This window comes from Amblyomma mixtum, chromosome 5 (assembly GCF_055824585.1).
Source record: "Amblyomma mixtum isolate Tamu chromosome 5, ASM5582458v1, whole genome shotgun sequence".
In the NCBI taxonomy this organism is placed as follows: Eukaryota; Metazoa; Arthropoda; class Arachnida; order Ixodida; family Ixodidae; genus Amblyomma; species Amblyomma mixtum.
The window spans coordinates 177,458,822-177,472,199 of record NC_143016.1 but is presented as its reverse complement, the minus strand read 5'-3'; the positions used below and the strand labels follow the sequence as shown (position 1 = coordinate 177,472,199).

Sequence of the window (13,378 nt, the reverse complement as noted above, 5' to 3'; positions counted from 1 at the left end):
CTGTTATGCGTTCATTGTTTGCAATTGCCAAACATAGCGGCTCAAGGTAAGCCGCGGACAGCAAGGGCGAAAGGGGCCATCCCTGCCTCACCGACGAGCGAACGCTCAGGCTGTCTGTCAGTTCCCCGTTTACGATGATTCGCGTTGAGCAGTCAGTGTACGCCATTCTGACGCCTTCAGTGATAACGCAGCCTACGTTAGAATGCTCTAAAATGCAGAGCAGAGCCTCGTGCGAGACACGGTCGAAGGCTTTGGCCAGATCAAGCTGCATCATCACAACGCGCTCGCCAAAAGCGTCACAACACTCGAGGACCGTTCGCGCGACATGCACGTTTGTTGCAATGCTTCGGCCCTTGATGCCGCAAGTCTGATGCGGCCCTACCAACTTTGTTATAACGCGCTGAAGTCGTGTCGCTAATACCTTCATAAATATATTTGTAGTCCACATTGACAACGGTTATCTGGCGATAAGACTCTGGCAAGAGACGTTTTGCTTCATCGTCACTCTTTGGTATCAGCACGACGTGTGACGTTGTGAATGGTAAAGGAACTCGCTTTTTGTCGTATGCCTCAGTGATGACATTGTGCAAAATCTGAGCAACAGAACAGTTGACAGCTTTATAAAAGGCAGCTCCTAGGCCGTCAGGCCCGGGTGCTTTACAAAGGGGCAGGTCATCTATTGCGCGTTCTATTTCACTGACGGTTATCGGTTCTCCCAGTTGCGTCTGTACTTCTTCGTCCAGCTGTGGCATAAAAGAAAAATTCTTTCTGGAAGCTGTCTTTCGTATAACGTGGGTGACCTATCAAGTTCCGAAAATGCTCGGCCATCACTGTCTTGATAACCTTTTGGTCAGTCGTGATCTCGTTTCCGTTGGCAAGCTGCCGGATTTCTTTCCTACACGCGTATCTTTTTTCGTCGGATAGTGCGCGTTTTGTTGGCGTTTCTCCCGCCCACAGCTTCTCGGATCTTGCTCGTACAATTGCCGCTTTGTATCTTTCTGTGTCTATAGTTTCCAGCTGTGTTTTCACCTGCCTTATTTGTTCAGTAGAATTACCGGGCTTAATGTTTTCCATGCTCATCAAGAATTCTAGTTCCTGGCGAAGTTTTGTTTCGTTTTGTTTCTGGTTGAACTTAATAATGCTGCTTCTTTCGATGGCTATTATTTTAACTTTCTGTTTAAACTCTTCCCATTCAACTCCGAATTGGTTTGGCTCCAGTGTGAGCAACTTCTCTAATTCTTCCGTTACTGCGCTAACCCTTTCGGCCCTGGATTTTTTATTTCGGCCGTGGATTTTTCCCTCTGCGTTTTTACAATGCCTAAGGCCCCATAACCAAGCAGTAAAAATTTAAAGCTTGTGGTGGGAGAATTAATAGATTTACAGGTATGGTGTCAAAATCGGACATCAGGGCTCAATGGGTGTAAAATGCTAGTGGCACCGTTTTGGCAACCGCAACCGACAAGAAAGAAAGGAACAAAAAAATTTCTTATTTTGCAGTGTGAAGACCTCTAAAGAAGCCATTTTTGCTTTGTATGGGATAGATGATCTTGCAGTTTCCACAAAAGACGCCGCTCTCTCCTTTTTACCTCGCGTTTTGTATCATACTTCCGCGTTCTTGTTGCTGACAGGTTTGTGTTCCAGCTTGTGTACGTCACGTCAACAGCTTACATGTTCAAAACTTGCGTAGCCTTCCTGGAAGGCGAGTGAGGTCAAGATAAAGGCTTTCCTCGAATCTGTAACGCCCTCCTCTATCGAGCTTCATGAAGCACTTCCGTAACGCCCAGCGCGAAGGTCGGCAAATGTAAGTTCTAAGCTTTCGCGCGGCACAATGCATCTCGCTTGCGCTTGTTCTCAAACCAGCTGTTTGCTATAGAAGAATTCATAAAGTGGGACATAACCTCGTCGTGGCTGTGTCTTGACCAAATGCTGTTCCCTACAGGTGACAGGAAATTCCCTCTCTTCCATAGGCTTATGAGTTGGGGATATATCTCATCCGGGGAGAAAGCAGAAGCTGATTATCAGCACACCAATTACACTTTCTCAAGAAAACACAGCCAAACACTCTGTATTGCTCTTAGCGTCGAGGGCGCACCACACGTGCTGCACGAGCGGCGGTGCGCGAGTTGCAATGTGAATACCCCGGTCGCTTGTTGCCGCTCAGTGCCGATGCTAACAGGAGGAGGAGAGAGGTAAAAAAAGGAATAAAAGCGCAAGGTCAGGCGTGCATTTGTTCTCGCTATTCCTTTGGTCCGGTTGCTGTTCGCCGACATCCGCATAGTCATTTCCAGGCTCGATCCGAATATTCACCTTGTATGATAGCGAAAATTTCCATTTTCTAATTCACCCAGAAAGCAAATTTTAAGATTTTGTCCATTTTCTGTCATGAATATTCATGTCAGCAGTCCAAAAAGGCCGTTAGTATAGGTGCATTTGCTAAAATACTAGCAGATTCTATTCTACAAAGATGACCTATCGTCACTCAATGTCCACCGCTGGCAACCGTTGAGCCCTGATGGTGTCAAAATCGCACATGTCAAAAATGTGTTCAAACGTAGCGTCTACGCATTGAATAATATTTACGACGGGGATGTGAGCTTGGATAGGCGTTTCACACAACATATAAAAATCTGAGCGCAGAAAAAGGAATGGTTAGCGAGATAAAAATGCACAAATTTGCTACACCTCGCCTTCTTCACTGCATGCCTCCCGTGCTGCTACTTCTTCTTCCTTAGACCGCACTGCTCAATGGAAGTGCGTGAACAGCAATGTCGATAGCAGCAGGGATCCCTAAGGAACTATTGTATTAGATATTAATAATATTTTCTTCTGTTACCGAAGCGTGAGCGTAATATTTGTGTTGTGGTGTCAATTGACACCGCCAGGGCCGAAAGGGCTAACAAATGCATCATCTTCCAAAAGCTTCACGTTAAACTTCCACAGGTTCCAGTTGAAGCGAATTTTGTTTTGCCTTCTTCCAAACGTTGCAGTTACCAAGCAGTGGTCACTGAACTGGACTGGTTGCACTTCATATGCTGCACATGAAGAAACCAGTTCGGGTGATGCGTATAATCTGTCTAATCTCGCATGGCTGTCACGCTGAAAATGGGTGTACTGAGGACGTGTACCATTCGTCAATACGCTACCAATGTCTTCTAAATCATAATCATGCACCAGGGCGCTTAATACTTCTGCACTCTTGTCCCGAACTCGTGTGCGTTTAGCGCGATCATCCATTGTATATACGCAATTAAATTCGCCCAACAATATCAACACTTTGTGACAGTTAAGGCAGGCTTCAACACGTTCAAAGAAAGATCGACGCTCGGTTTCAACGTTGGGTGCATAGACACACATGACACGGAAAGATAAATCATAAACAGCAAAATCAACAACTAAAAGGCGACCACTTTGGCATGATAACACTGACTGTACACAGATCCCCACGTTGTTACGGATGAAAAGGGCGCAGCCACCTGATCCACCATCCGCAGGACAAACGCATACATCGAAATGCGTACGGAAATTGGACACCATTCGGTCGGTCAGTTCTTGGCTTTCGATTTTCGTCTCTTGTACGACAACTAAGTGTAATTCTTTATCAAGAAGAAGGCGGCTTAGCTGACACTGTCGCCTTCTTGCACCTAGCCCCAGGACATTTATTTATTTATTTATTTAGTAAGGAACCCACAGCGCCGTGGCATTACAGTGGGGGGGGGGGGGGGAATGTACGACAAAGAAGCACACATGACACCTCCGCTCGCAGGCAGAGTTACAAGCACAAAACTTTCACCATGTACATCTCACTTCAAAAGAACACATCACAATCGCATCACATCATTAAAGAACGAAAGAACGCATCATTGGATGTCACACTCACAACATCGCTCGGTAGTCTGTTCCATTCTCTAATGGTTTTCGGAAAGAAAGACATTTTAAACAATTCAGTTTTTGCCGAAAATTCGCGGACTTTAAAAACATGGTCAACACGGTTGGATCTATAAAAAGGCTCCTGCACATACCTTTCGCGTTCAACCCGAACAGTTGATTAATAAACAGCATGAAACAGCTTCAGACGCAACTTCTTTCGGCGCGTGTCAAGCAATTCCCAGTTGAGTGCATCCTTCGTACGCGATGCACTGTAACGAGCCCCGCGTGTGCCAGACACGAAACGAGAGGCAATGTTCTGCACCCTCTCCAACTTATCTTTATCTCTAGCAGTAGGCGGGTCCCAGACAGTGCACGCGTAGTCCAGAACCGACCTGACATAAGTCTTGAATAAAATGTCACGACATGACAGTGGAAAAGTGCTTGCATTTCGGCGAAGAAATCCCAAGTTTCTGCATGCTTTAGCAGAGATATAATCGACGTGACGGCGCCAGCTCAAATCAGGAGTAAAATAAACGCCTAGGTATTTAAATTCGAATACCTGTTCTAACATTGTGTTCCTAATAACATATGAATACACATCAGGGTTTTTCTTTCTTGTAAACTTCATATGGACAGTCTTGGACAAATTCAAATTCATATTCCATTTAACGCACCACTCTGAGATTCTGTTCAAATCTTCTTGGAACATTTCCGCATCTCGATCACTAGTGACAACACTATAAAGAACGCAGTCATCCGCAAATAACCGCATTTGAGATACTATTCCGTCACCAATGTCATTCACGTAGAGCAGGAACAATAGTGGTCCTAACACGGAGCCCTGGGGAACACCAGACACAACCTGCACTCTTTGAGACTCGGCGCCATTCATAACCACAAACTGCTGCCGTAAACATAGGTAATCTTTTACCCATGATACCACTTGAGGGCTAATATTGTAAAAAGACATTTTTTGAATTAGTAAAGAGTGCGTCACGGTATCAAAGGCCTTTTTAAAGTCCAAAAACACGCAGTCCACGCTAAGTCGCCTGTCCAGTGCCTCAGCCAAATCGTGCGCAAATTCAGTCAGCTGCGTAGTACACGACAGGCCCCTTCGAAAACCATGCTGACGAGGATTAAACAATGAATGTGCGTCCATATGTGCTGCTATACTGGTGAACAAAATATGTTCGAGTGTCTTGCACGCAACTGAAGTTAGAGATACCGGTCTATAATTTGATACAGTGTTGCGAGGGCCAGATTTGTAGATTGGCACAACACTTGCAATTTTCCAGTCATCTGGAAGGCAGGATTCTTCAAGCGATTTTTCAAAAATTATCTTTAAGTAGGGTGCAACCGACTCAGCACACAGTTTGTAGAATTTGTTTGGCAAGTCATCAGGACAACCAGCCTTAGCAATCTTCAGATTCTGCAACAGAGACTGTATACCGTTGATGCTGATCACAACATCATCCATAACACTCGCCACTGGCTGGAAACTCGGGGTATTCATATCAGCATGTTCGATTTCAGAGCTGAAAACAGAGCTGAAATATTTATTAAAGAACTCAGCTTTTTGTGCATCATCCTCAACAAAGGTGTCACCAGAAACAAGAGGTGGTATAGTTACAGAGTCTTTTCCATTTCTCTTTACATGTTTCCAAAATTCCTTTGGATTTTCTTTTAATTTCGTCTCCATTGAAATGCCAAACGAATTCTTTGCAGCTGCAACAGCAACTTTAATTCTTCCGGCAATTTCCTGAAGCTTGAACCAATTTTCACGCGTCGGATTTCCTTTAAATTTAACGTAAACACGTTGCCTTTTGCGCGTAATACTGCGTAGCTCCCGAGTAAACCATGGTTTGCTTTTACTCCTCCTCTTCGTTAATATCCATGCCGGAACAAAGCACTGCCTCAGTTCAAACATCTTATCCTTAAATCTAGACCATAGTTCAACCACTCCAGAGTTATCGGCATGCGTTTCAAAGATCGATCGGTACTTATTCCACTCTTCGTTTATCTCCCTTACGTTTGCTTTTTCATAGTTATATACTCGCCTATGTACTGTACCAGCGCTCCTTACATGTTCAACTTTCATTTCACAAAGCACAGCACTGTGATCGCTTATTCCAGGTAGCACCTGAGTGGAATTGACGAATTCAGGTTGATTTGTGAACAACAAATCTAGGATGTGATCCCCACGTGTCGGTTCCAGAACCGTTTGACGCAATGCATAAAGTTCAACCAAGTTGATCAGTTCTTGGCAGGAGCGACTCGTAAAGGACAGGAAGTGAGGTTGATGAGTCCAGTTAATGCTAGGCAGATTGAAATCACCTCCGATCACCATAAAATCTGTTTGAATTGCGTCAACTGTCCCCGCCAGCTGCGCAAACACATCAACTGATGAATCAGGCGGGCGGTAGAACGAACACACAGTTATAACTTTGTTGTTATTAAGCACCAGTTTACACCATACAGCTTCACATTCATCGGCAACATTTATTTGGTAAGAAGAAATTGAAGCATCCACAAGAATAAATACACCTCCTCCATGCAAGTGTCTGTCCTTTCTATAACATTTAAAACGATCTGGGAATACTTCACCATCTGCAATTTCATTTGCTAACCATGATTCAGTGCCGAGAATAACGGACGGCTTCACCATATCAATTAGAGCTGCAAATTCATCAACCTTGTTTTTAATGCTACGGCAGTTAATTACGAGAAAGGAAATAAGCGTTGCATTACGCCGACACCGTCACTCAACCGCTCCTACCTCCTTTGTAGCACTGGCCTTATCACCTACTATTGGTACGACCTCATTTGTATTATCATCAAACAAGTACTTCTCGCCGTTTATAATAAGAGTGTCATACCTGAGGCTGATCTTGTCGCCACTTTGTTCACGTGATTTTGCGAACTGCCATAGAAACTTTCTCTTTCTACGTACTTCCTCAGAAAAGTCCTCTGAAATACTGACATCACTTCCTTTTAATTTATAAGCCCTCTTTAAAACCTTCTGCTTGTCAGCGTATGAGGCGAAAATCACTTTTAAAGGACGGTTGCTACCAGACTTGAATCTGCCTAACCTGTGAGCAATTTCTAGTTTTACGGATTGAACTCCTAATTTCGAATTACACACGTCAATTACGCATTCTACTGAGTCCTCATTTGACTCGTTTGGTTTTGTATCCTCGACACCAAAGAAAAGCAAATTGCAACGCCTCCTCTGGTTCTCCAGATGCTCAACCTTTGCCATTACTGAACTCAACATCCGCTGCTGATCTTCAAATCGTTTTTTCCATTCACCAACTGAACAGTTCATTTCATCAAGGCTCGCTATTCTTGACTCTATCGATGCAATACGGCTGCCGAGGTCATGCATGGCTCTCTTACTTTCAACTTGGGTCAGTTCTATTGCACTCAACTTGGCCTTAATCTTATCTTGGCCATCTAGGAGCATCTGCAGAGTTTCTGCGGTAGACGGACCTGGGTTAGGCTCAACATCACCACATAGAAGTAGCAGCAACAGATAAAAGGAAATACGACGCAATAACCGAAAACGACGACGCGAGTAACCTTTCGGTTGCGAGTGAGTTCTGAAACAAGCAAATAACACATGGGGTGGAACCGGCAAAACGAAATGCGCGCGAAAACAGTGCAAGTTTGTGTTACTAACCTGCAAAAGCAACAGGAAAAACGTGAGCGGCAGTGCTTCAGCCATGCCGGTTCCACGCCCCCCTGGTTGACTGCCAGATCTCGGTATTTGTAGTCTGTCGATAAGGGAATCACTGCACCAGTGTTCATAGACCGGTACGGCACATCTGTCGAAGTCAGCGGCGACGCACGTCGAATCGTCCCTGGCAGCAGCAGACGAAGTTGCGTTCCTTGATCCGTCGGCGCATATCCCAGACGAAAAGGGTGAACTCGTAGGCGATGAACACGAAACGGCACAACCGCAACATTCCTTCAAAGCTGAGAGGCCATGTGTCTGCAAAAGCAACAGGAAAAACGTGAGCGGCAGTGCTTCAGCCATGCCGGTTCCACGCCCCCTTGCTACGCGTTGCTACGCGTAGCATTTCCCCGAGATTAAGAGCCATGGTAACACAATGAAATGGTGCCTATCCCCGGAAATAATTCTCGCTCTCCAGGTCTGTGTGCCCATATACACATCGCAAGTCTGCCAACAAAATATGCACTGGGGCCTGCAGGAAGAACCTTGGTGGCAACAGCACCTTGCATCGACACGAAAAGAAAACGGCACATCGACACAGCCATGGCGCTTAGAAATCCCCCCGTTCCCATTATGACGAAGGCAACACAAAGCTACGGAGGCGGTTTACCCGCCTGCCGAGAGTCGACCGGAATGTTCGGTCGCGGCTTGAACGACGTCCGCCTACCTGGCGTTTTCTGCGGCGGCTCGTCTCCGCCGCTTTCGTCCCGCTGCTGCAGCATGCTGATGGTGTCTTCATGCGTCCGCTTCCCAGCTGCGGGACTCGCTGATTCACGGGACGTGTCCATGTTCTCTGCCGCGGTGTGGTTGTCGCTCACGTGCGGTTCAGGCTGCTTTTTTTCCACGCCTTTCGGCGTAGCCACGACTTCCTGGGCAGATGGTTGTTGCTGTTCCGCGGCGCTTGCCACAACGACAGGTTTCTGCGTAGTTTGCAGTTGAGGCTGAGTTGCCGTTGGCAAATGTGCTGCTTGTCTGCCTCCCGCCGACGATAACTCCTCGACGTCCGCCTCATCCATTAGCAAGTCGGACGTATCCTCCTTGCTCCCCAGTCCGGTGACGCTGGCATATGTCCGCTCGCACTGGCTGTCTTCGTGTCCGAAGCGCCGGCAGGCACCACACCGTGGGATGCGGCACTCGCGGTGAATATGACCCGTGCCGCGACAGCGAAGGCAGAGCGGAGCCCTGCCCGGCACAACCACGAGGGCCAGCTCACCTGCAACACTTAGCTGATGGGGCACATCGCCGATTTGCACTCCAGCATTCAACTTCAGTGTCACGAGCCTGGTGGTAGAGCCCTTGTCGGTCACTCCTTGGACCCGCCAACGCTCGCGGGCGATTTCAGTGACTTTGCCGAACGGGGCGAAGGCGAGGCGTACGTCCTCATCCGGTACACTGTGGAGAAGCCAGTGCACCTTCATGCGGACGTCCCTGTTGGCCGGGTCAGTGACGAGGCAGCGCAGCTTCTTCACTTGCAATTCGCCAATGCTGGCTAGCTTCTTCGCCGTTTCAGCGTCCTTGAACGTGACAGCCCAGACATGACTCATGTGGTACGCCCCCAAGGCGATAACCTCGGTGAGCACCGACTGTTGAGCGAGGGCGTCGCGGAAATCTTCTACCCGGTACGGGCGAGGACTTACGTCAGCGTGCAAAAAAAAACTATTTACAACGAACGGACCTGTAGGCAAACTGGGCAGAACAACCTGGTACTCACTATCAGTTGACATAAACCTGTTTCCGCGGCCAGACATGGCCGCTGTAGCCTGTCCGTGGGAGCCCATGATTCTGCGACCGTCCGCTATCGCGTCTGGAAGTAAAATTACCACTCGGCCACTACCGCGGATGTGTCCATATCAGTGGATTTGTTCGCTCCTTTTGTGCGTATAACCTGTATGCGAATAAAAAGGGAGCCCTGCCAACCAGGACGCGCAGCCGACAGGATTCGAATCTGTGCGGGGAGACCCCAATGGATTTCAAGTCCATCGCCTTAACCACTCGGCCACGACTGCTTTTTTTTTCTTTATTGCCTGTTCTGCGGCCAGCAACAATACATACACAAATGGAACAATTTAAAAGGCGCTTGCCGTTCTTTGGAATGCGCCGGTGTTTAAAAGCGCTTCAAATTGACAAGAGCATCTAACAGCGGCAGCTGGTCTGGCTGCCCACTGCTTGCTTTACAGACTTCGCGTATGAACGCAACACTTTCAATGAAGTACTCCCTTGCAGGCCTTGGGTTCAGATCGGCACGATGCACAGCCATCCTAGTGCGCCATATGCTATGGAGGCACAGGGTCATAATCATATTGTCACGTTGTAGTGACGGCAGTCCAGCGGTCAGGAAGACACCAGAAATACTTGCAAACGAAGCTCTTTATTTGGGCTGACTTGCGCCCTCAAAAGAACTGAATCACTCGGCGGCGGCGTAAGCAACAGGCGTGCTCGGCAGTCGTCGAACTACGAATGTCCGCCGCTCGCGGCATCGCTCAATTTAAAGGCGGCAAGGAAACTTCCAGATAACAGGACAAGATCATCTACAGTAATCTAAAAAAGCCTAGATGCAGCCCTTCATGGCTGCGATCAATCGAGATTAGTCTGGTCGCTTCTCGCGCCACGAACAAAAGTGATAACAACCCTTTCCTGCAGCCTTGAGCGTGAACGAACAAACACTACAATGATACGTGGCATTACCCCCCTTCCAAAGAAGCATCGTCTCGATGCTTTAAAATGAAAATAAACACGGAGAATGAAACTTCGAGTCCTTCAGCGTTCATAATATGGCTTCAGGCGTACGACATGTACGACTTCCGGGCGTGGGCGGCGTCGCTGAGATGCTGTCGTGCCGTCGGGGATGACTTCATAGTCGAGGTCACCGATGCGACGGAGAACCCTGTACGGGCCAAAGTAGCGTCGCAGCAACTTTTCGCTCAATCCGCGGCGGCGAACTGGCGTCCATATCCAAACCCGATCACCTGGCTTGTAATGCGTGTCTCGTCGGCGCAGATTGTAGCGTCGGGCGTCGTTGTGCTGCTGGTCTTGAATGCGAAGCCGTGCAAGTCTTCGGGCTTCCTCGGCGCGATGAAGGTAGGCGGCGACGTCGAGGTTGTCTTCGTCGGAAACGTGCGGGAGCATTGCGTCGAGTGTTGTTGTGGGCTTCCTGCCGTATACCAGCTGGAATGGGGTAAACCTGGTTGTCTCCTGGGTGGCAGTATTATAGGCGAAGATCACGTAGGGCAGAATGGAGTCCCACGTCTTGTGTTCGGCGTCGATGAACATGGAGAGCATGTCTGCGATGGTCTTGTTCAGACGCTCTGTGAGTCCGTTGGTTTGCGGATGATAGGCAGTTGTCCTCCGATGACTTGTCTGGCTGTACTTTAAAATGGCTTGCGTCAGTTCCGCTGTAAATGCTGTTCCTCTGTCTGTGATTAGTACTTCGGGTGCGCCGTGTCGGAGGAGAATTTGTTCGACAAAAAATTTTGCAACTTCTGTTGCGGTACCACTAGGCAACGCTTTTGCTTCGGCGTAGCGGGTCATGTAGTCGGTGGCCACGATGATCCACTTGTTACCTGATGATGAAGTAGGAAAGGGGCCGAGTAGGTCCATCCCGATTTGCTGAAAGGGTTTAGTTGGCGGTGGTATGGGGTTCAGGAGTCCGGCTGGTCTAGTCGGAGGCGTTTTGCGTCGTTGACACTCACGGCACGTTTTCACATAATGCGAAACGTCGGTAGCTAGCCGCGGCCAATAGTACTTCTCCTGGATGCGGTGCAACGTGCGAGCAATCCCGAGATGCCCTGCATAATTTCTTGCCTGAGATTTTTGGGCACGACAAGAAGATGCACTGTCCTGTTGGGCGCGAAGTTCTTCTTCAGAAGGACATTATTGTGAAGGACGAAGGACGACAGTTGGCGCTTGAACCCTCGGGGAGGCGATGCGGTCTTGCCTTGCAGATAATCAACCAGGCTTTGCAACTCAGGATCCGAGCGCTGCTGCTGCGCGAAACTGCTCGCGCTTACCGGTCCTAAGAAAGCGTCGTCGTCTTCCTCTTCCGGTACTGCGTCGACGGGGGCTCGCGACAAGCAGTCTGCGTCGGAATGCTTGCGGCCAGATTTGTAGACTACAGTTATGTCGAATTCTTGAAGGCGCAGGCTCCAACGAGCAAGGCGGCCGGAGGGATCTTTCAAATTGGCTAGCCAGCACAGAGCATGGTGATCGCTCACAACCTTGAATGGTCGTCCGTACAGGTAGGGGCGAAATTTCGACGTGGCCCAAATAATGGCGAGACATTCTTTCTCGGTGGTCGAGTAGTTGGCCTCGGCTTTCGACAGTGAACGGCTAGCGTACGCGATAACCTTCTCTTGTCTGCCATTTTTCTGAACGAGGACCGCTCCTAAGCCCACACTGCTTGCATCGGTATGAACTTCGGTTTCGGCGTTTTCATCAAAGTGCCCGAGCACAGGAGGGGACTATAAGCGGCGCTTCAATTCGTTGAAAGCTTCCTCTTGCGGCCTTTCCCATTTCAAAGGCACGTCAGCCTTGGTAAGTTGGGTCAAAGGTTCAGCGATGCGCGAAAAGTTCTTGACGAATCGCCGGTAATAAGCGCATAATCCAAGGAATCTGCGTATAGCCTTCTTGTCATTAGGCTGTGGAAACTCTGCGATCGCAGCCGTCTTCTTGGGGTCTGGGCGAACTCCATCCTTGCTTACGACGTGACCAAGGAACAGCAGCTCCTCGTAAGCAAAGTGGCACTTCTCTCGTTTCAGTGTCAGGCCTGAAGACTTGATCGTTTCCAGCACTATCCGAAGCCTTCTGAGGTGGTCTTCAAAGCTTGAGGAGAAGACAACAACGTCATCTAAGTAGACTAGGCAAATCTGCCATTTCAAGCCTGCGAGCACCGTATCCATTACTCGCTGGAACGTCGCTGGGGCAGAGCAGAGGCCGAATGGCATCACCTTGAACTCGAAGAGTCCGTCTGGCGTGATGAACACAGTCTTCTCGCGATCTCTTTCGTCGACTTCAATTTGCCAGTAGCCGCTCTTCAGGTCCATCGATGAGAAGTACTTAGCGTTGCACAGCCGGTCCAGTGTGTCGTCGATGCGGGGGAGGGGGTAGACATCCTTCTTCGTAATGTTGTTCAGGCGGCGGTAATCGACGCAAAAGCGAAGGGTGCCGTCTTTCTTTTTCACTAGGACGACCGGTGCTGCCCAGGGGCTTCTCGATGGCTGGATGACGTCGTCACGAAGCATTTCCTCAACTTGCTTGCGGATAGCTTGGCGTTCTAACGGTGATACGCGGTAGGGGCTCTGTCGCAGTGGTCGTGCGTGTTCGTCTGTGACAATGCGGTGCTTGGCAAGCCGGGTTCGTCGCACATTCGATGCTGATGAGAAGCAATCGGTGTACCTTTGAAGAAGACTGCGTATTTGGTCTTGTCTGCTCCGGGGTAATGCTGGGTTGATGTCGAACGTGGGTTGATGGCCTTGTTCAGATAGTTCTGCAGGTTGGTCGGGTAGGGCAAATACGTCTCTGATGTCTGCCAGCTCGTCGAGGAAAGCGATCGTCGTACCTTTGTTTAGATGCCGGTATTCTTCGGTGAAGTTGGTTAGCAACACCTGGGCTCGGCCATTTCGGATTTCGGCGACTCCCCTCGCGACGCCCAATCCTCGATCCAGGAGTAACTGGGTGTTCCCCTCGATAACACCTTCGGCATTTTCGATGTCTCTAGTACCTATGCCGACGAGAACACTTGATCGGGGCGGCACGCTCAATGCTTCATCGAGGACGTTTAAG

The 13,378-nt window shown here is 48.8% G+C and overlaps 1 non-coding gene across 1 annotated transcript; it reads right to left on the bottom strand.

Moving 5' to 3' along the window:
* Window positions 1–9,524: 9,524 nt before the first annotated feature.
* Window positions 9,525–9,606, bottom strand: TRNAS-UGA (transfer RNA serine (anticodon UGA)). Its single transcript has one exon. It is a non-coding gene; the product is annotated as a tRNA-Ser (tRNA).
* Between the last annotated feature and the right edge of the window lie 3,772 nt (window positions 9,607–13,378).